Source organism: Erythrolamprus reginae, chromosome 4 (assembly GCF_031021105.1).
Source record: "Erythrolamprus reginae isolate rEryReg1 chromosome 4, rEryReg1.hap1, whole genome shotgun sequence".
NCBI lineage: Eukaryota > Metazoa > Chordata > Lepidosauria > Squamata > Dipsadidae > Erythrolamprus > Erythrolamprus reginae.
Window position 1 is genome coordinate 67,484,921 of NC_091953.1, and position 24,928 is coordinate 67,509,848.

Sequence of the window (24,928 nt, forward strand, 5' to 3'; positions counted from 1 at the left end):
CATTGGAAAGGGTTATCATTTATTCTACCTTAAACTTGTAGAGTGAAAACAATATATGTCTAACGAGCAATAAGAAAAGTACAAAGCCACTTTCTTTTTATGTCTTCAAGATTGGTTCCTCTCTTCTGACCAGGCATGGAGTTACGCCCATTTAGTTGCCCAAGCATGTTTGTGTTCAGGAAACTCCACCCTATTTAGCGACCCCTGCAGGTCTTTCTGTTAATATTTAATAAAGTGACCCGTTTTACCCAGCTTGGTGTCCGAGTGTTAATTTCCCATCTGAGGCAAATGTAGAGCAAGTTCTCCTCTTGCTGAGAACTGTCCAAGATGTTGCAGGTGGAGATTTTCAAATGCTTTGTGCTTGGCAATGACATAAATGCTGCCTTCCTGTGAAATAAATGTTATTTCTCATTATTTTTCAATTGGGATTGTTTACAAATGGTAGACCTTTAACTGCTCTGGAGGATAATGATACATGACTTGACTAATTCTAGAAACAGCCTGTACACTTCTAATTCTTATTGCAATGGAAAATATTTTCTAATTTCTAGCTCAGAAGAAGTTTAGGGATTTTAAAAATAAAATCTAGTGTCTTATTATTAGCATTATGGATTGTCCATATATGTTTTTTCTATAAGGAATCCTTGGTCAGCTTTTTTATGTCAGAAGGAAACAGTAGAATATGTTGCAGGAGAGACCTACAGTAGTACGATAGGAGAAAAAAATAAATGAACATCAGTATAAAATATAGTTTCTTTGTGCATAACTATTACTACTGTAAACAAAGACTTGAAGGTTCCAAGAAAAATACCTCTTATAGATTGCCCTTACCAGGGGTGGGTTCTAATTTTTTTTTACTACCGGTTCTGTGGATGTAGCTTATTTTGTGGATGTGGCTTGATGATCATGTGATGGTGGGTATGGCTTCCTAGTCATGATTTTGTGACTGCGCAGGCAGAGCTAGGTGATCATGTGTCTGGGTGGGTTACTTTGTCACTTTTTCTTTTTCTTTTTCTTTCTCTTTCTCTTTCTCTTTCTCTTTCCCTTTCCCTTTCTGAATACCCTATGGATTGATATAAGTGGATTGTTCATTGGTTTCCTGTTGGGTTTTTGAGATTATTACAAGGACTAAACTAACAATTGTTAAGCCGTGGATCAAACTGAAGCAAACTAAAACAGAAATTTCTGTGCAGTTGCTCTGCCTAATTTTTTTCCAAGCAAGGTTGCATTCCAGGCACAACAGATAATGACTTTTAGCAAGAAGAAATGCTCAGCCTTTCCAAGAAACTTAAAGCAAACCCCATACACCATCTCTCAGGGGGGGAAAGGGGAGGAAGAGAATGAGGAGGAAGAGGAATCCAAAGCTACTTTTAGGCAAAACCTCCACTATGTTTTCTCAACTGACAATGTAGCTCAGTTGAAGAAAGGCACCTGAAAGGAATATTTTGAAAGAGAAGTAAAGAACTGCCCAAAAGCAGAAATAAAAGGCAGAGAAAATCAGAGAGACAGAAGCTTCTCTCCATCTGGAGAAGGAAGGAAGGAAGGAAGGAAGGAAGGAAGGAAGGAAGGAAGGAAGGAAGGAAGGAAGGAACCAGAGTACCTCCGGAACCGCCTGCTACCGCAAGAATCTCAGCGACCGATAAGATCCCACAGAGTTGGCCTTCTCTGGGTCCGGTCGACTAAACAATGTGGTTTGGCGGGCCCCAGGGGAAGAGCCTTCTCTGTGGCGGCCCCGGCCCTCTGGAGATTAGAACTGCCCCCACCCTTCTTGTCTTTTGTAAACTACTCAAGACTCACTGATACCGCCAGGCATGGGGGAGTTGAGACACCTTTCCCCGAGGCTTTTTTATACAGTACTTTGTTTTATGTTTGGTATGAATGTGCTGTTTGGTTTTTTAAAATAATGATAGGGTTTTATATGTTTTTAATATTAGATTTGTTTCACTACTATATTGTTTTTATTACTGTTGTGTGCTGCCCCGAGTCTTCGGAGAGGGGTGGCATACAAATCTAATAAATAACAAATAAATAACAAATAAAGGAAGGAAGGAAGGAAGGAAGGAAGAATGAAATGAATGGAGGGACAGAGAAAGGACTTTTGAGGGGAGAGTAATTTTTTTTAATTTTTTCTCTCAAAATACATTCAAACAATACAGTTTACCATCTATCTTTCTATGAATAAAATGCAGTACCATATTTTGTTAGTAACTAGTATCAATCATCGAAAAAGTTTAAAAGATTTTTTTTTCTAATTTTGTCATCCAGTTACATACATTTTCTTTTAATTGAATTCCCTCCTTAATGTTCCTTCAAAAAGTACAACACCGATTATATTTCTAACTTATTGACCATTATGCCAATTGCCAAAGTGCTTCCTTCCTTTCTTTATACATTTTTCTATAAACCAAGAAAACTTTGTATAGCCAATCAGACGTTAACAAAAGAAAATTAAAAATAAAACATAAACATATACAATATACAATATACAAATTACAGACTTCTCCCCCCCTCTAAATAGTACATTTACCTAATCCCAAATTTATAAATTATTTCAGCCCACCTAACATTTAGCCAATTAATACTTATCTACATTTCTTACTTAATTATTAATCTTAAATTTCAGTCAATGTGAGAAAAGAAAAAAGGCAAAAAAAATTCTAAATATTCTCTATTTTCAATCAATTAAAAATCATTAACATCATTAATCTCCCCAACAATTCTAAATTCAATTCCATTTATGCATTAATCCAAATCAGTATCACCTACTACATATCTTATTATAATCAATACTTCTAACTTTATTAAAACCGATCAGCAATTCCTAAATTCATATATCTAAATAGAAAAAATAATTGAAGTTAAAAAAGAGCTAACAAAACAATACGCCAAGCTTAATCAACCCTTCTCAAACGCCAATTTCTTTAATCTGAGCAGAACTTTGAAACGCACCCTTTTCTTTTTTATGTATTTGTATCCCATTTTAACCCCCTTTTCCATTTCATTCTTTCTATTCTTCCTTCTAGGAAGGAAGAACTTTGTTAGAAAAATAAAGGGGTTATTGGATCAAACTTTGGACACTTGACAAGTTAATTATGATGGTGGCAATGTCCCAGGATTATATGAACATCTTTTGGGATCTTCTGACAAGCAGCTGCAGGGATTCACTTAATGGCTGTGGCAAGAAAGGTGACAAAGTTTATTTATTATTGTCAACAATAAACTCAAAGACTCTAGACCCATCCCACCTCTCAAAGGACCCAACAACAAAGAATACCATGATGATTCATCCAAAGCCAACCTCCTCAACTCTTTCTTTGGCTCTGTCTTTGTTAACAGCAATGGCTCATCCCCCCATTTCATCAATCGCACCTCAAACTCCCTCAATGACCTAACTCAAGTAGACTTCACTGAAGACCAAGTTGAAAAAGCATTACGTGACCTTAATCCTTCTCTATCAATCGGACCAGATGATCTATGTGCTTACTTACTAAAAAAGCTCTCTTCTGCCATAGCTGAAACACTAAGCATAATTTTTGAAAAATCCTTCAGAACCAGCACACTTCCTAAGCTATGGTCAAAAACAATGGTCATCCCCATCTTCAAAAAAGGAGACCCCTCTCTTGTTGATAACTACAGACCAATTTCACTATGCTGCATCCCATGCAAAGTCATGGAATCAATTATAAATAAATCAATTACTCTCCATCTAGAAACTAATAATTTACTCTCTAACAAACAATTTGGTTTCAGAAAAAAACTATCCTGCAACCTGCAGCTCCTCCACTGCAAAAATATATGGACATCTCATCTAGATCAAGGGAAATCTATAGATGCAATTTATATCGACTTCTGCAAAGCCTTTGATTCAGTGGTCCACGACAAACTACTCATTAAACTCAAATCCTATGGCATCTCAGGATCCCTCCATAGCTGTATTACAGCATTCCTGTCAAACAGACAACAAGTGGCCAAATTAGGAAGCACCATATCTACTCCCATCCCAGTTAAAAGCGGTGTTCCCCAAGGTAGTGTAATGGGACCAATGCTCTTCATTCTCTACATCAATGACCTTTGCGATTACATCACAAGCAACTGTGTCCTCTTCGCTGACGATGTAAAACTCTTCAACACCACCGATAACACAACTACTCTCCAAAAAGACCTGAACTCTGTTTCTGAGTGGTCTAACACATGGCAACTCCAAATCTCAACAAGCAAATGCTCTGTCCTACACATTGGGAAGAAGAATCTGAACTTGAAATACAAACTGAATAAATCAAATTATCACAGATAATCCCCACTTAGTTAAAGACCTCGGTATACTAATAACAAAAGATTTAAGTGCCAAAGCCCACGGCAACAACATAGCCAAGAAGGCTTCTAGAGTTGTAAACTTAATCCTACGTAGCTTCTGCTCTGGCAATCTCACACTGCTTACCAGAGCTTACAAAACTTTTGCCAGACCCATCCTCGAATACAGGTGCGAACTGGCTGAATACCACTTCTGGTACAGTTTCTGATAATAATAGTAGAAAATGAGTATTACCTGTGTTCTTTTCCTCTGTAACCTCACTTTAAAAAAAAAAAGCGTCCTAGGGCACATTTCCACTCTTCATTTCTTTGTAGAATTAGATATCTCCAGTCATAATCACATCTCTTCTAGTGTTGTGGTGGAGGAGAAGCAAGAGAATCAATACAGTACGGTAATGTGTAAATCCATTTATATAGCATTAATTTATACAGCATATAAATCAAATACATACATACATACATACATACATACATACATACATACATACATACATACAGATGTATTGATTCATATTCACTTATTCTTAGGCATTTGGATTACACAAAAATGGTGAAAGAAATGTCTTGATAATACAAGCTCTGTCCTTTTGCTGGGAGAGAGTTTCTGTTGTGATCATGACGTTTATTATTTGCCCATTACTCCCTAAATGTTAATTCCTTCCTGCCAGTATGGAAATTTTCTTTCTCCATTAACCTCTTTATACTGTAAATAGAAGTAGATGGATAACTCAATTTATTACGTTGTTCCACCCCTTTTCCTCCTCTGTTATTTTCTATTATATTTTAATGATCATGAGGAGAAACAAAATGAAAGAAGCTAAGAAGACTAGTTGTGGAAATTTATATGTAATACAAAAGGAAACTCTCTCCTACCACTGCAATGCCAGTTGGACAACACCAACAATGTGAGGGTATCATTATTTATATTCTGATACCAGTAAATGTGATAAGAGATAGCAAAGCATGAGAGTCTAACATGATGTACCTTATATGGGGGATAATTCATGGATTAAAATTATTTTTGGACCAGGCTGTATAACTAGGCAATATAATCCATCTGAAAACAAATTTGTACTAATATTCCATTTTCCTTAATCATCTAGTTCTCATATATGATTCATATACAGAAAATATATGATCCAAATAATAAAATTTTGTAGTTCAACTTTTTCTAATGTGGTATTTTCGTGTGTGTTGAATTACATCTTTATAGTGTCAAGGTTGATGTGATTTAAGTTATATTTCTACACATTTAGAAGAAAGCAGATTGAGAAAAGTTACAATATCTTGCTTTTTCCAGTTCTTACAGTGTCACATTTTCTCTAATGTGTATGATTAAAACATCTTTTTAGAAGTCATTTAATCTTGCTTTGAAGATGTGAAGATAATTCTCCAGTTGTTTCTTCCAAAGGTTAATTACTTTCATTATTACATGTGTGCCTTCCTTTTAATTTTAATGTGTCTGTATTACATTCAATTAAGGCTTAAGCCTGAATATTCTTTGACAGACATTTCAAATGCAAGAAGTTTAGTTTTCTAAACCATTTCTTAAAAGACAGACACAACTTTTTCACATAATGTTGTTGCTAGTCTAAGATACCAGCAAATGCAACACCATTTCTGGATGTTGTTTTGTGCTTACATATTTATATTTTTGCAAGGTATTCAATTTATATATACATTTTCAATTTTGGGAATAACATGAATAGTTATGATTATTACAATTTAGAAAATACCAGATATCATGCAGCCTTTGTTTCATTTTTAATGATCCATTTAGAAGGAAGCCGATCAGGGTTCTACAGCCCTTGAATGTTCCAGCTGCATTAGATCCCATGACCAAAGAGGATGTAACTACTGCATTGTTTCACCTAAGTTTTATCAATAGGAAGCCCAAAAATAATAATAGAAACTGAGTAAGGGAACTACAGTAGGTCTGAACTTTGTGAGGACAGTCAGATTGCTACTATAAGAAAACATCCACCTAATGAAAGAGACGTCTGAGATGTAGTCAGGGGCGGGCTACCATTCCTGGCCCTACTGGAATGGGCCGGGAGCATGCCCCTGCCCCACACATGCGCAGGAGCCGAATCTCGTGCGAGGACACATGTGTGTGAGATTTCCATATATATTTTTTGCTAACAAACTCTTTTGCTCTATACCAGGGCTAAGTAAGATAAGTGTAGCACTGTTAAAGTAGAACTACAACCATAGTGACCTCTATAATATATTTTTAAACACTATGAATTGTTCTGTCGGGCTCTCTGGTAGACTCCTCCCAAAAATTCACAGGTACAAATTTCAGACACACAAACGTTTGAAAATTCAAAACAATGTTCTTTATAATGAAAATTCACTTAAACTAAGCCCTCTTTTGGTATAGCAAAGAGCACTTGTCTCCAAACAAACTGGTAATTTGTACAAGTCCCTCATCAGTTCTGTGATACTTAGCTTGCAGCTGTGAGGCAATTCACAGTCCTTCTTCTTTCACAAAGTGAAACACACTTTGCTGTGGTTTAGTTTCAAAGCGGGGAAAAATCAGCACACAAAAGGTCAAAGTCAGTAAAGCAGTCACGAAACACAACGATCAGATAATCCTCCACAATGGCCAAACCCACAGGCTGCTATTTATAGCAGCCTCACTAATTACCACAGCCCCACCCAACCACAGGTGGCCTCATTTTCTTTGATAATAATCTCTCAGTTGTTGCTGCCTATGCATCGCTCTCCGCATGCGTGGCTGTATCATTAAATCTTGTTCTGAATCCAAGGAGGAGCTAGATAATTGATCTCCTTCTGAGCTGTCTATCACACTCTCCTCCTCCCTGTCACTCATGTCTTCTTGGTCAGTGGAGCCTTCATCATCAGATTCTACTGGGGGCAAAACAGGCCTGCAGCATGTAGATTTCTCCCCCACATCCACAGTCCTTGGGGCAGGAGCTGGGCCAGAGCTAACCACAACATGAATAATAAATTATTATTATTTTTTTGTCTCTCCTATTCCACAAGCCAGAAGCAGAGAGAGCCTATATCAGAAATATATGTCTGCCCTGGAGGGCCATGGTCACCGGTCCGGCGAGATGGAATCCTCAATGCTCTGATGGGGGGGGGGATATCTGAATCCCCAACATTCGAGGGTGCCGATTGTGCTGGAGGTTAAATGAAAGAAAATTGTGAGTTGTGTTAAATTATTTGCCAATTTTTTTTCTTTTTTAAAGAGAACTGTTTTTTGAATAAGAGGAAAGAGATACAAGGAAGCTGAGGAAGGCGGCTAATTAGCACCGGAATTGTTTAATGTCTATTGACTGGATTAGAAAGTGACTGCTAAGACCCAGGTGGCAGCTTTTGGATGCTTAGTTTGATTAAGACTTGATTTAAAATAACTTAAATTGTTTAAATTTTGGAATCCTTCCTTCCCTGTTTGGGCTAAATGTTTTAAAATTGGAATTAGTTTTTTTTTTTCTTTTTTGGATTTTTGGTGCTGCCATCTATTGGAAGAAGGTTTGTTGGTGGGGAAATTATTTGCTTACTTTATTAACATCTGTTGTTTGGCCCTGGAAAAAGGAAAAAAAAGAACCTAACTTGAGGACAGACATTCTTTAAAAAGCTGATAAAAGAAGAAACTTTGATTGTGATAACTCTAAGTTGGACTAGAACTTTGAACGAACTCTCTGGGAAAAAATCCTTGAAGTTGCATTACATCTTATGAAACAAGTGGAAATGACATATCTGGAAATATAAAAAGTTCTTTCTGCAGATATGGAGAAATAGGAGATCCAGAAAATTAAAGAAATCTTTAATGATATTCGAGGAATTATGAATGAATTTAGAGAATCAATTAGAAACTATACAGGAATTACTTGAGAAACAAAAGAAGTGAATGACCCAAAGAAGAAAAGAGGAGCAGAGGATCCTGCAAAACAACAAGGAGGATCTGGAAAATAAGATATTGGCAAGATGGAGAATGGAAAGGAGATGTTATTAAATCAGATGACTCGGTTACTTTAACAAATGACAGTATTAAAAGCATTAAGAATTGTTTGGTCAATGAGACATGGTTTAAGGATTCTAATGAATGGGAAATATCCATACCAGGATATACACTGTATAGGAAGGATAGAATAGAGAGAAAGGGAGGTGGAGTAGCAATTTATGTTAAAGAAAGTCTAAAAACAATAGTAATTCAAAATACATGTAAAGATCTGGAGACCCTCTGGATTTGCATGCAAAATAAAGACGGTTCTGTCATTAGAATTGGGGTGATCTATAGGCCTCCAGGGCAATCTGAGGAACATGACAACAAGATGGTGGATGAAATTACCCTAATGGCAGTAAAGGGAGATATTGTGGTTATGGGTGATTTCAACATGCCTGATGTTGACTGGAATATCCCCAGTGCCCTTACATGCAAAAGTAAAAATATAGTAGAGGCCTTTACAGGAGCAGCTCTGGCACAGCTAGTTAAGACACCAACTAGAGGGGAGAATATTCTAGATTTAGTTTTTACGAATGGGAATTGGGTTTCAGAGGTCAAGGTGGGAGAAAATTTGTTTGTGGTTTGATGTAAAAACTGATTGTGAGCAATCCTATACTGCAACCAAAGTATTTGATTTCAGAAAAACAAATTTTAATGCAATGGGGGAATATTTAAATAATGAATTAAAGGGGAAGGATAAAATGGCAGGAGCGAGCACCCAGTGGACTGTATTTAAAAAAGGCCATCTTAAAAGCCACAGGACTGTATGTAAAGCAAATAACAAAAGGTAAAAGGAAGAAGAAACCACTATGGTTTAGCAATGATGTAAGGGCTATAGTCAATGAAAAAAAGGCTGCCTATAGGAGGTATAAAGAGTCTGGAAGTATAGCTGATAGAGAGGTGTATAAAATGAGACAGAAGGAGGCGAAACAGATAATATATGCTGCTAAAGCCTCAAAAGAGGAAGAAATTGCAAAATCTGTAAAGAAGGGAGATAAAACCTTCTTCAGCTATATTAGTGATAGGAAGAAGAAAAACTGCAGCATCACGAAGCTTAGTACTGGGAATAATGCATGCATTGATGGGAATAAGGAGATCGCTGACCATTTCAATAGCTACTTCTGTTCAGTTTTTTCAAAAGACACCTTACAAAATAATACTATAGAGGGATATAGCATTGCTTCCAGCTGTACGGATTCAGCTCCAGTGATCTTAGAAGCCGATGTCTTAGAAGAACTTGAACGATTAAAGATAAATAAGGCAATGGGTCCATATGGCATCCACCCCAGAGTTTTTAAAGAACTCAAATCTGTCATTGTTACCCCCCTGACTGATTTGTTTAACCAATCCCTGTTAACAGGAGATGTTCCTGAGGATTGGAGAATGGCCAGTGTTGTGCCTATCCACAAGAAGGGCAGTAGAGAAGAAGCTGGTAACTACAGGCCAGTTAGCTTGACATCAGTTATAGTTAAAATTATGGAGACTCTACTCAAAAAGAGGATAAATCAGCACCTAAAAAACAATAACTTATTGGACCCAAATCAGCATGGCTTTACTGAAGGCAAATCATGTCAGACTAATCTCATTGATTTCTTTGACTATGTCACAAAGGTGTTGGATGAAGGTGGTGCCGTGGATATTGCCTATCTGGACTTCAGCAAAGCCTTTGATACGGTTCCACATAAAGAGCTGATAGATAAATTAGTGAAGATTGGACTTAATCCCTGGATAGTTCAGTGGATTTCAAGCTGGCTGAAGCGTAGACATCAGAGAGTTATTGTTAATGGCGAGTAATCTGAGCAGAAACAGGTTACAAGCGGTGTGCCACAAGGGTCTGTTCTGGGTCCTATTCTTTTTAATATGTTTGTGAGTGACATAGGGGAAGGTTTGGTAGGGAAGGTTTGCCTATTTGCCAATGACTCTAAAGTGTGCAATAGGGTTGATATTCCTGGAGGGGTCTGTAATATGGTAAATGATTTAGCTTTACTAGATAAATGGTCAAAGCAATGGAAACTGCAGTTTAATGTTTCCAAATGTAAAATAATGCACTTGGGGAAAAGGAATCCTCAATCTGAGTATTGCATTGGCAGTTCTGTGTAAGCAAAAACTTCAGAAGAAAAGGATTTAGGGGTAGTGATTTCTGACAGTCTCAAAATGGGTGAGCAGTGTGGTCGGGCGGTAGGAAAAGCAAGTAGGATGCTTGGCTGCATAGCTAGAGGTATAACAAGCAGGAAGAGGGAGATTGTGATCCCCTTATATAGAGCGCTGGTGAGACCACATTTGGAGTACTGTGTTCAGTTCTGGAGACCTCACCTACAAAAAGATATTGACAAAATTGAACGGGTCCAAAGACGGGCTACAAGAATGGTGGAAGGTCTTAAGCATAAAACGTATCAGGAAAGACTTAATGAACTCAGTCTGTATAGTCTGGAGGACAGAAGGAAAAGGGGGGACATGATCGAAACATTTAAATATGTTAAAGGGTTAAATAAGGTTCAGGAGGGAAGTGTTTTTAATAGGAAAGTGAACACAAGAACAAGGGGACACAATCTGAAGTTAGTTGGGGGAAAGAGCAAAGGCAACATGAGAAAATATTATTTTACTGAAAGAGTAGTAGATCCTTGGAACAAACGTCCAGCAGACGTGGTTGGTAAATCCACAGTAACTGAATTTAAACATGCCTGGGATAAACATATATCCATTGTAAGATAAAATACAGGAAATAGTATAAGGGCAGACTAGATGGACCATGAGGTCTTTTTCTGCCATCAGTCTTCTATGTTTCTATCAGGCTGTTGATTGCATATTTACTATGAGCATATTGAAATTAGCACAAAATTGTGGCAGGGTGGCGCAGCAGGTAGAGTGCTGTACTGCAGGCCACTGAAGCTGGCTATAGATCTGTAGGTCAGCAGTTCAATTCTCATCACCAGCTCAAGATTGACTCAGCCTTCCATCCTTCCGAGGTGGGTAAAATGAGGACCTGGATTGTGGGGGCAATATGCTGACTTTTTTTAAACATGTTGTAAATTGCCCTGAGTCTAAAAGTGACTGAGTGAAAAAGTATAAAAAGCTGATATTCGTAAAAACTGAAAGTGTTAAGACAAGAAATAGAAAGAATAAAATGGAAAAGGAGACTAAAAGGGGATACAAAAAAATAAAAAAGAAAGGGGTTCGGTTCAGAGTTCTGCTCAGATTAAAGAAACTGGAGTTTGAGAAGCGTTGATGAAGTTTGAAGTATTTCTTAACTGTTTTGTTTAATTTTAATTATTATTTTTAATTAGATATATGAATTTAGAAATTGATTATTGGTACTAATAGAGTTATTAACATTGATTATAATAAAACACTGATTTAGATTATTAAAGACCGATTGAAATTAGAGAATATTTAGAAACTCTTTTTCTTTTGTCAAAATGATTAAAATTGATTGATATTTAAGATTAACAATTAAGCAAGAAATGTAGACAGGCATTAATTGGCTATTGGGTTGAAATAATCTTAAAAAATTGGGAAATGTACTACTTAGAGGGGGAAGAAGTCTGAAATGTTTGTGTTATGCTCTGTTTTTTTAATGTCTTTTTGCTAACATTTTGTTATTCAAGGTTTTCTTAGTTTATGTATAAATGTATAAAGAAAGAAAGGAAGTACTGTGACATAATGGTTAATTATGATTGCTGTAATATTTTTTGAAGGAACATTAAGGATGAAATTTAATCAAAAAAAATGTATGTACTGGATGACAAAATTAGAAAATAATTCTGCAACTTTTTTGACGATTGATGTTAGTTACTAACAAAATACTGCATTTTACTTATGGAAAATTAGGTGGTATACTGTATCGTTTGAATATATGTTGAGGGGAATTTTTTTAAAAAATTTACACACACACACCAAAAAAGAAATCTATGTATGCCCCCATCACCTTCTATTGTTGTTTCTCAATAATCAGCATTTAAGACATGCAGGCTATGATTCAGGAAGCTGTAAACAACTATATGTAGATGCTGATAGTTTGATTATCCCTGAATCAGTTGGTCTCCTTTTAAAACTATTGGAATTGGTTGCCATTACTATAATTGCTGGCATTAAACAAATATTTCATTTTCTCAGTCCTGTTTCTCATATTTAATTCTAATAGATGACTTTCAGTTTCAGTATTGTGAAGATGTGAAAAAAGATTATCTCTCCCTGTTCTTTATGCCATAGGTCTTCTTTTACCCAATATATTATAGTGGCCCAGTTGCTACAGATTTTTCCAAATTTTCTAATCATTTTGATTGCCTTTTTCACCTTTTAAAATTAACATTATTCATCAAGTATGGCATGACCTTGCTTTCTATGTTGTAATCTGACTGTAGATTTGTATAGGCATTATTATTTCTGGGTGCACTTCTTGCAGTTTAAATGCTTGGCTATTTTCAGAAATTTTAAGTAGTTTACCAAATTAATATCAGAAGAATAAAAACAAAAATCAATTAGTATAATTATGATGAGCGTGATACACCATCATTTAGAGTAGCATGGATTATAGCTCCCAAAAAATAAATTAAATGGGATGATGCATTGTTCCAAAGCACAGTGATTATCTCAGCAGCTCTGTTTTCTACTATTGCAAGTAGGCAATGTCCCTCTTTTTTATATCAGTTGCACAAAAAGAGGACATTTTCATTAAGTTGTCTGCTCTAGCTCAAAGTCTCTCTCCTGATAATTCATTGACAGTTCATATTTCAGTAATATTTAGGTGAAGTTTGGATATATTTATTTTGTGCTAGCATACATCTCTTTATGCTTATTTACATTAAATTGCATTTGCCTTTTTGAAACTCATTAGCTGAGTTTAAAGAGATCTTTTTGAAACTCTGCATAATCTTGGTTTGTTTTGTTTTATTTTTTACTTTACTTTACTATCATAAACATCAGCATCCAGGCTGAATTGCAAAATTGAAAGGAGTATTATTCTCTGGGGAATTTCATAATCTTACTAGTGTGAGAATTGCTATTCCTGGTCTGTTTTTTGTTTCTTAAACATTGCATCAGCTCTTTTATTCTATGACAGCTGAGTTTCCTTAAGAGTTGGAGGGTGGGGTGGACTGGAGAGATCACCCTAGCCAACATTCTGAATACCAAAAAAGAGCAGCATGCAAGTTTACCAGACAATGGAAAAAACAAAGAAAAATCTGTATACTGTAGTCCTATAGTAATTTCTGCATTCTTGATACCGAGATTCCTCTTACAAGGTGGAAAAAAGTCAGTTTGATGCAAGAATCCATTTGTGGAAAAAAGACCTGTGTTAACTTCTCCAATCATTGGGATCATTAGGAAGCATAGTTCCCTCTAAGCTGAGCAGTGAGCAATCGCTCACTTAAAAATCATCATCAACTCAGAGTTTTCCAAACCTGCCCAGAAGCCGAGAGGGAAAGAGTGAGAGGGAAGGAGAGAGAGAGGAAGAGAGAGAAACAGATAGAAAAAAGAGAGGAAGGAAAAGAAAAAGAAAAAGAATGGGAGTAAGGAAGAGAGAAAGAAAATCAAAATCTAGTTTGAAACTAGCTCAACTATTTAAGTGGCATTTTGATATTGATAGAGTTGCCCTATTATGAGCTCATTCTTATAGACACACAGTACAGTATTTTATTTTGAAATTCTCTGAGGCAAAACAGGGTGGGTTTTTTATTTGTTTGTTTGTTTGTTTATTTATTTATTTATTTATTTATTATTTCTGTGCCGCCCAGTCCCAAAGGGACTGCCGCTCAGACACTATACTTTTCCGCCCACCCCCCCAAAAAATTAGAGGTTACACTGTTAGGAAGACATGATATTTAAGACATTACAGACACAGAAGAATAGTTCTTAACCTTTCAAAAACATGAATTTTGCCTCCAGATAATAATTTAACATGCTGAGTTCTTTTAAAAAAAATATTTTTATTAATTTGCATAGACAAACATAACATATAACATTTAGTGGAACTACATTTGCTCTGCTCAGAATAGAAGTCATCATTGTATTAAAAAAGAAAAAAGGAAAGTGTTGTATCCTGTAATGGCTACCTTGTATCATTTGAAATGGTTTGTTCCTCTTTTCTAACGCTGTCTGAGCCAAATAAGGAAGTCGCTCCTGATTGGCTCAGACGCGGCTGGCTCTTGCTTTGGCGGGAACCGCAAAAGTATAAAAGTAGCGGTTTCTCCCAGGCAAAGCGAGACGGTACAGCTGAAAGTCACTTTTAGTTACTGAGCTGAATAAACGTACCGTTCTCACTCACCCTGTGTGTCGGGTCTACTTCACTGGCGACGACGGATGAAAAGAACACGCGTGCAAGATGAATAACATCCAGATCGGCCGGGCTCCAGAGTTCTTCGATCCCGAGAAGACTTCCTGGGACGACTACCTGGCCAACTTCGAAATATTCCTCGAGGCAGCGGGAATACGGGACGCCGACGCCGACCGAAAACGGGCAATCTTCCTCAATTACTGCGGTCCAGAAATCCGCGCTCTCGCCCAGACTCTCACCGACCCGCTGCCAGCAAGAACCGTCGCTTGGGACGTCCTACAAGCCAAGCTCGCGAGCCATTTCAAGCCGACAAAACCGGCCATGGTTTTCCGGCACCAATTCTCCAGAATGGCGCAACGCGAGGCGGAATCAATAAACCAGTTTGCAACGCGACTTCGCACGGTGCTAGCTCAATGCAAATTTGACAACCCGGAAGCTCGCCTCACCGATGCCTTAGTTTTCGGCATGAAAAACGCCGCAGTCAGAAACAAACTTCTCGCCGAAGACAACCCGTCTCTACAAACCGTGATCAAGCTAGCACAAACCGCAGAGGTCGCCGACGCCGCTGCCAAGGAGCTAAAAGAGCACGAAAGGTGAGAAGTCATCGCCAAGATCAACTCCACATCGTCTCGCACCGAGGACCCAGACGACCTCAGCTCGCCAGCTCGGAATGAAGACAACTGTTTCCTGCTACAAGATCAACAGAGGCAGAACAGACAGCCTCACTCCGCCGCCCCCTGCGCCGGCTGCTGAGGAAACCACCAGCGGCAACGTTGCCCCTTCCGGGACGCCATATGCCGCCGTTGCAACCGACGGGGCCACATCGCCGAGGCCTGCAGAGCATCTGCACCGGAAGACACCGTCTCCATGCCGCACAACCAACGATCTCAAAACCAACCGCGAGAAAACCGACCTTTCCACTTTTCGGGCCGAAGGAATTACTCAGCCGCTAACCGCGACTACTCAAGAGGTAACTCTCTATTTTCCGTGAATAACACGGCAACAAAAAAGGGGGGCAAAATTGTAATTTTACTATTGCTCAACAACAAGCCATGTTCTATGGAACTTGATACGGGGTCTAAATACACCATCATGCCATGGGAAAAGCTCAAATTGTACATGCCTAACCTGGCTAAAGATGAGCTATTGCAAACCTCACTGGTTATCAGGGATTTTCAAGGAGGGATAATCTCTGTCTTGGGCATTGTGAATGTACCTATTGTATTTAAGAATGTTAAATGTACCCTGCCTATGGTTGTTGTTACAGGGGCTAAGCACTCTCTCCTGGGGTTGGCTTGGATGGAACCTTTGGGAATTGAAGTTTCTGGGATTTGTACTATTAACTGTGATAGCATGCCTAACTTTTTGCAAGAGTTCCCTGAAGTGTTTAGCCCCACCTTGGGTTCATATAAAGGGCCCCCTATCTCATTTTCTATCGATCCCAAGGTTCCGCCTGTCTGGCTCAAACCTCGCAGGGTACCCCTTCCACTCCTCCCCAAACTAGACCTGCAGCTGGATAAACTAATAAGCCAAGGCATTTTAGTTCCTGTGGAACAGGGGCCATGGGAGACACCCATAGTCACCCCTCTTAAGCCAGATGGCTCCTTAAGGGTTTGCGCTGACTACAAATCTACCTTAAACAAAGCCCTCCAACACCACCCTTACCCCATTCCGGTGGTACAACAACTCCTGCACTCCCTGGGGGAAGGGAAAAGGTTTGCAAAGATCGATCTCGCGCAAGCTTACCAGCAGCTTCCTGTCGATGAAGCAACAGCAAACGCGCAAACGATTGTGACCCACAGGGGTGCCTTTAAATGTACCAGATTACAGTTTGGAGTAAGCATAGCCCCAGGTATATTCCAAAGCATAATGGAACGATTGTTATCAGGGATAAAAGGGGCCATTCCTTATTTTGATGACATCTTAATTGCAGGGGAAAACCAAGAACAACTCAACAAAAGAATAAGGGAAGTACTTAAGAGACTTCAGGACAAGGGGCTAAGAATTAAGCCAGATAAATGCATTTGGGGAACCAACAGTGTAGAATTCCTAGGTTATAAAATTGATAAGGAAGGTATCCACCCCACAACAGAGAAATTGAGAGCAATTAGAGAAGCCCCAGAGCCACAAAACAAAACTGAATTGCAAGCCTTTTTAGGCCTTCTAAATTTTTACTCCATTTTTTTAAAACAGAAGGCAACAGCAGCAGAGCCTCTACATCGTTTACTCCAGAAGGAAACCCCTTGGACATGGGGGAACACTGAACGCGAAGCCTTTGTACAAATAAAACAGTTATTAACTTCCAAAAGTGTGGTAGTCCAGTATAGCACTTCGCTACCCATTAGGCTCACTTGCGATGCTTCCCCGTACGGCGTGGGAGGAGTTTTGGCCCACGTGTTACCAAACAATACAGAGGCGCCAATTGCTTTTTTTTCCAGGACAATGACCAGTACGGAGAGAAATTATAGCCAACTAGATAAGGAGGCTCTAGCTTTAGTAGCAGGGGTGAAGAAGTTTCATAATTACCTTTTTGGAAGGGGGTTTGAATTGGTTACTGACCACAAGCCTTTACTAGGTCTCTTAGCCCCCAGCAAGCCTACTCCTCCATTTATGTCCCCAAGGTTAATCATATGGGCCCTCTTCCTCTCGGGATATCAGTACGAGCTCATCCATAAAGGGGGTAAATCTATCAACCACGCAGATGGTCTCAGTAGATGCCCAATAGCAGAGTTAGTGGAAGACCCTGCCCCATCTGCTGATGTGTTAATGATAGAACTCGAAGACAACCCACTGACTACTGCAAAGGAGGCGGCTGCACACACGCAGCAAGACCCAATACTAAAACAAGTGGTAAACTGTGTACTCAAGGGTTGGCAAAATGATTCTGTAAAACCTGAACTGTGTGATTTCAAAACCAAAAAACTGGAATTGTCATATGTAAAAGGTTGTCTATTGTGGGGGGACAGAGTGATTATTCCTAAAAGCCTAAGGGTAAAGGTACTTGAAATGTTACATGTGGGCCATCCTGGGATTGTCAGGATGAAGGGCCTAGCTAGAGGGCACTTGTGGTGGCCTGGTTTAGATGCTGATATTGAAGATTGGGTAGCCAAATGTGACCCATGTCAAGAATCAAGGCCCAATCCCCCCCCAAACAACCCCAGCACAGTGGGAGCAGCCTGCAGGGCCATGGTCCAGAGTCCACATTGATTTTGCAGGCCCGGTGGGATCACAATATTTCCTGATAGTGGTCGATGCATTTTCCAAATGGGTGGAAATTATAGCAATGAACAATATAACCACGAGTGCCACCATCAAGGTGCTACGCAGACTGTTTGCTACCCATGGTTGCCCTGATCTCCTAGTGTCTGACAATGGGCCACAATTGACGGCCAGACAGTTTGAATTGTTCTTGGACAGTCTGGGAGTCAGACACGCACTCATCTCACCTTACTCGCCCTGGGCTAATGGGTTGGCAGAACATTATGTTCGTGTGGCTAAAGAAGCGTTGCGCAGGTCAGGCCCTGGGGATGTACAACAAAATTTGGACCAATTCTTGCTGACCCAGCACATCACCCCAAATTCTCACACGCACGTAAGCCCTGCAGAGTTACTAATGGGAAGAAAATTAAAGTCCCCACTGGATAGGTTACACCCAAGATTTTGTAATAACAATCCTATGTATGCAAATCCTGAAAGAGAAATGTATTTGGGACAAAATGTATTTGTGAAAAATTTTGATGGAGGTGTAAACTGGATGAAGGGAATTATTGTTAAGCAAAATGCGCCTAAGACATATATGGTGAAACTAGAGGATGGTCGATTGTGGAAACAACACATTGACCACATTCGGAAACGCTCGGAAAAAGCCTTGGAGCAAACCGCTGACACAGACTCTCCCATTTCTATAGACTTTAACACGCAACCCGATTTAATGGATATTCAAAGAGACTTATCGGGTCGGAGAGAGTCGTCCAGCGATGCCGAGCCATCTTCCTCCTCTGAAATCAGCGTTGGGCCTGCCAGGCCAAGTCAACAGGCCGAGGCCCCAATCAGGCCGCAGCCGCACCCGGGAAGACACAGCGAGCCATCCTCCACCGTTGGTAGCGAAGAATCAACTGAACTGCGCAGGTCGGAGCGAGCCTCGCGAAGACCCAACAGATTGGACGATTTTGTCACTTGGCTTTCCTTATGGATGTCACCAACTAAGGAGGGAGGGGTGTTGTATCCTGTAATGGCTACCTTGTATCATTTGAAATGGTTTGTTCCTCTTTTCTAACGCTGTCTGAGCCAAATAAGGAAGTCGCTCCTGATTGGCTCAGACGCGGCTGGCTCTTGCTTTGGCGGGAACCGCAAAAGTATAAAAGTAGCGGTTTCTCCCAGGCAAAGCGAGACGGTACAGCTGAAAGTCACTTTTACTTACTGAGCTGAATAAACGTACCGTTCTCACTCACCCTGTGTGTCGGGTCTACTTCAGAAAGATCTTATTGTTATTTAACACCATCTATAAGATATGTGAAAATATCAATTATAACATAGTAAGTAAAAACACATCTAAACATTTATAAAAACATATATAGAAATTCTTGAATTATGAATTAAATCAAACTGAGATAAAAAGAATAAGAGAAGAAAAAAAAGGAGTTTACATTTTATATTGTAAATAATCACCATCTAATACAGCATAACTACTAGATTCAAATATATTCAAAGTAATATAACAGCAAGTTTATCTCTTTTTCTTTGTTTCCTACCAAATATATACCTTTTGCCAAACTTCATAAAATTCTGATTCTTCTTGGTTATTTAACCGTCTTGTCATCATGTCGAGCTCAGCGCATTCTAAGACTTCCTTAATCTGTTTCTTTGGAATCTCGGATTCCTTCCATTTTTGAGCAAAAGCTATCCTAGCTGCTACTAATATATGAACTATTAAATAATATATATCTTTATTATATTTATTATTTGATATGCCTATATGTTTCCCCGATAGTAAGGCAGTGTCTTACTTTCTTTTTACCCCCAAAAGCCCCACTATGTCTTACTTTCGGGGTATGTCTTACATTGGAAAGGAGGCGGGCGAAGGAGGGCGCAGCTCCGGACCCCCGCCCCTTTCCACCCCTTGTCGCCCGAGACAAGGGGCAGCGAGGCAGGGGAAGAGGCGGTGGCTTCCGAGAACATGTTGCTGTTATTTCGTTGACAGAAAGCCTGCAGCGAGGCACATCGGAGCAGTAAATGGAATTACTACTCGGGATACAATCTTGCGCCCGGAGCGCCTCTTTAGCCCAAAGCTGTTTCCCTGCAAGTGAGCGGATGTGCACCATCCCCGGAAGCGAGCCAGTTTATGCCTGGAAACCAGCTACTCTTCCAGCCAAGGCACCTTTTGAACTGGGGGAGACCCCCACCACCTGGCAATGCACAATGGCCCTCCTTGCTCTCCCTTCTCCCCCACCCCACCCCAAGGTTGGGCTTCTCCACGCGCTTCTGTTCAGCCCCAACTCCGAGCGAACCACTTTCCCTCTTTCCCCAACGGAGCGGTGTTGCAAAAAAACCCAAACACATCTTACCTCTCCCCTTCCCCCAACCCCAGCCTCTTTCACACAACCCGACCCGGAGAGCGCTGGAGACGGCGCACGATTTGCAGAAGTTTCTCCTTTGTCGGGCGACAAGGGGTGGAAAGGGGGGGGTCCTTTCAAGCGGCGCTGGGAGAAAGAGGGCGGGCGGCCAGCAGCAGAAGGCGAGAGGTGCCTTCTTCTCCGGCTCTCCGGCAGATCGAGCACGCGAAGAGGCACCTCTCACCTTCCGCCGCTGCTGGCCGCCCTCTTTCGCCCAGCGTCGCTTCGGAAGCCGCCGAACGCCGTCAGGGGGGCGCTTGGCGACCGCCACTTGGCGAGCGGAGAGGCGGTCGCCAAGCGCCCCCCTGACAGCGTTCGGCGGCTTCCGGAGCGACGCTGGGCGAAAGAGGGCGGCCAGCAGCGGCGGAAGGTGAGAGATGCCTCTTCGCGCGCTCGATCTGCCGGAGAGCCGGAGAAGAAGGCACCTCTCACCTTCTGCTGCTGGCCGCACGCCCTCTTTCGCCCAGCGCCGCTTGAAAGGACCCCCCCCTTTCCACCCCTTGTCGCCCGCGCTCGATCTCAACAGTTTCTAGACCTAGGAAATAGAATTTCAAAGCAGTTGTTAATCCTTTTGTTTTATCCAGTACACAAGCATACCCCCCCTTGGCTTCTGCTGGGGGTGGGGGGGGTCCGGACGCCCCCTTCTCCGGCTCTCCGGCATATCGAAGAGCGGAGCGGGGAGAGCCGCCTGGCAGAGCGCTTGCAGGCGGCAGCGGGGGGGAGACGACGGCGGCGGGGGGATGTATGTCGAGGTTCTACTCTACCCCGTGTTTCCCCGAAAGTAAGACATATGTCTTACTTTCGGGGTATGGCTTATATTAGCCAACCCCCCTGAAACCCCCCATATGTCTTTCAATCGGGGGGTCTTACTATCGGGGAAACACGGTAGTAAGAAAAATTCTGGTGTTTTCTTAATTTCTTGCTGCGTTATTTCTCTTAACCATTTTTCTATTAGATTCCAATATTCTTTTGCTTTTGAGCATGTCCACCAAGTATGGTAGTAAGTACCTATTTCTATTTTACATTTCCAACAATTAGGTGACTTAGTTTGGAACATTTTTGAAATTCTATTTGGCAGCAGGTGCCATCTATAAAACATCTTAATTTGATTTTCTTTAACGGAAGTTGACTTTGTTATCTTCCAATTATATGTCCATACCTTTTCCCAAGTATTTAAGTCTATCTCTTTGTTTAAGTTTCTACACCAACTGATCATATTATCCTTTAGTATCCATTCTATATTTTTGCTGTTAATTAAGAATTTATATGTTTTTCCAATCAGTTTCCTTTGGTTTGTTGTTAATAATTTACCTAAAATATTTTTATCCTTTCTAAATATATATGTTATTTTGCCTTTGTAAAACCTAGACTTAATCTGCGCATATTGTCACTAATCTATAACAATTCCTGTCTCCAACAGGTCCTGATTTGTTTTTAAATTCCACTGATTGTCTACTAGGTCCTTGTATTTCCAAATCTTACCCTCTTGTATTAGGTTTGGGTGGCTTATGGCCTCGATCGGAGAGTCTGCAGAGAGGGGCAGCATACAAATCTAATAAATAAATAAATAAATAAATAGATAGATAGATAGATGGATGGATGGATGGATGGACGGACGGACAGACAGACAAACAAACAAACAAACAAACAAACAAATAAATAAATCCATTCTGGCAGAACTAAAAAGTAATCTTTCTTTATATCAATCCAAACATCTACAAGTGCTTTTCTGATTATATGTCTCTTAAAGTAAGAATGTGTTTTATACTTTTCATACCATATAAAAGCATGCCATCCCAACATTAAATCGTGGCCTTCTAGATTTAATAATCTTCTGTTTTGTAACGTAAGCCAGTCTTTAGTCCAAGTTAAGGTTGCGGCTTGATAATATGGCTTCCAATTCGGGAAGGCAAGGCCTCCTCTTTCTTTTATGTCTTCTAAAGCACACTGCTTTATTCTAGGTTTTTTATCTTGCCATATAATTTTTTTTTGTTATTCTTGTTAATTCTTTAAAAAAATTATTTTCCTGGGTTTATCGGGATTACTTGAAATAAAAACAGAACTTTAGGTAAAATGTTCATCTTGATTGTGGAAATTCTACCTAACAATGATAGTTGCAGGTTATTCCAAGTTGATAAGTCACTTTTAATTTGTTTTAAGAGTTTAATATAATCGTCTTCTTTTAATGACATGGATTTTGCTGATATCCAAATACCTAAATATTTTACTTTCTTGGTTATTTTCATGTTTGATTTTATTTCTAATTGTTTTATCTGGGAATCTGTCATGTTTTTAGTCAATATTTGTGTCTTATTTTTATTAATCTTCAAACCAGCTATTCTCCCATATTATTCTAATAAGTCTATTAACTTTGAAATAGAGGTCATTGGGTCATCTAAGATGAAGACGACGTCATCCGCAAAGGCCTGTAATTTATATGTTTCTTTTTTAATTTCCAAGCCTTTAATATTTTTATCTTTTCTTACCTTTGTCAATAAGATTTCTAGTGTTAAAATAAATAATAATGGAGAAATAGGGCAGCCTTGTCTAAATCCTCTTTGTATCTCGAACTTTTCTGTTTGGTCATTATTAAAAATAATTTTAGCTGTTTGGGTAGAATATATATCATCAATTTTGTTTAAAAATTTAGTTCCAAAATTCATTTTATTAAGTTGTAATTTCATAAAAGACCAGTCGACATTATTGAATGCTTTTTTTGCATCTAAAAATATTAATGCCATTTGCTTTTCTGGGTGTTGTTCAAAATATTCTAATGTATTTATAATTGTCCTCAAATTATTTTTAATCTGTCTATCTGGCAAGAAATCATTTTGGTCTTCATGTATTATTCCTGTCATAATGTTTTTTAATCTGAAAGCAAATATTAAAATAAAAATTTTATAATCCACATTCAGTAAAGAAATTGGTCTGTAATTTTGAATTTTTTCTTTTTCTGTGTCAGGTTTGTGTATAAAGGTTATTACGGCTTCTGGCCATGTTTTAAGAATTTTACCATCTGAAGTTATATTATTAAAAATCTCTAACATATTTGTTATAAGTATGTTACTATTTAACTTGTAAAATTCCGGGGGTATCGCATCAGGGCCAGTGGCTTTATTATTATTTTTATTTTTAAGTACTTGCTGTAATTCAGTCATAGTAAATGGGGCATTAAGTTTCTGTAGTTGTTCTTCTGTTAAGGAAGGTAAATCTATTGAACTTAAAAAGTCAAAGACCTTATCTTCATTTATATCTTCTTTTTGGTATACATTTTTGTAAAATTCTAACACTATCTCCTTTTTTTCAACGGTTCTGTGTCTAAGTATGCCTTTACTATCTTCTAATTTCTTTATTATTCTGGCCTCTTTTTGGTTTCTTAATTTAAATGCTAGCCAGCGACCTGGTTTGTTAGCATGTTCAAAGTATTCCTGTTTGGCCTGTTTAATTTTTTCTGCTAACTGTTCTTGTTCTATTAAATTTATTTTATGTTTAACTAATTCCCTTTTCTTTTTATTCTCGTCTTCACCCTGACTACTGTGTGATGGTGTTTCTAGAACTTTTAATTCTGCCTCTAATTTTTGAAGTTGGTTTTTTTCCTCTTTGTTCTTTTTTGCAGTATAAGATATTGTCAGGCCACATATGTAAACTTTGGTTGTATCCCATAAATTTTGTGGTGAAGTATCTGTATTATTATTTAAATTTTTTAAAAAATTCTAGTTCTTTTTCTATCCAATCTTTATATTGGGGGTCTCACAAGATATTTCTGTTCATTCGCCAATGCCTCTGTTTTTTGTTTCCCTTCCAAGTAATTGTTAGTGGATTGTGGTCCGCCCAATTATTTGTTTCAATTACAATATTTGAAACATATTCAGAAATCTGGGTTGAAATCCATGCCATATCTATTCTAGTCCAGATTTTGTGCGGATTTGAATAAAAAGTGTATTGTTTTTTTATAGGGTGGCGAATTTGCCATATATCTTGCAATGCTAATTCTGAAGTTAATTTCCAAAATGTTGTTGGTAAGATTGTTTTCTTTTTCTTATCTTTCTTTTTACCTGAATAGTCCATTTGGCTGTTAGCTATTGCGTTAAAGTCTCCAATTATAATCATATTTTCAATAGATAGCTCTATTATTTTTTCATGTAATTCTTTGTAAAATATTTTTTGGTTTTCATTTGGGGCATAGATTGATATAATGACAAGGGGTCCTGTTTCTAAATTTACTTGCAAAATTAAAATTTTGCCTATTTTATCGCTATAAAGTTGTTTGACCTCAATCATTTCATCAATATTGACAGCCATAGTTCCCTCTAAGCTGAGCAGTGAGCAATCGCTCACTTAAAAATCATCATCAACTCAAAGTTTTCCAAACCTGCCCAGAAGCCTAGAGGGAAAGAGTGAGAGGGAAGGAGAGAGAGAGGAAGAGAGGAAGAGAGAGAAACAGATAGAAAAGAGAGAGGAAGGAAAAGAGAAAGAAAAAGAATGGAAGTAAGGAAGAGAGAAAGAAAATCAAAATCTAGTTTGAAACTAGCTCAACTATTTAAGTGGCTATTTTGATATTGATAGAGTTGCCCTATTATGAGCTCACTGTTATAGACACACAGTACAGTATTTTATTTTGAAATTCTCTGAGGCAAAACAGGGTGGGTTTTTTATTATTTGTTTGTTTGTTTGTTTGTTTGTTTGTTTATTATTTCTGTGCCGCCCAGTCCCGAAGGGACTGCTGCTCAGACACTATACTTTTCCGCCCACTCCAAA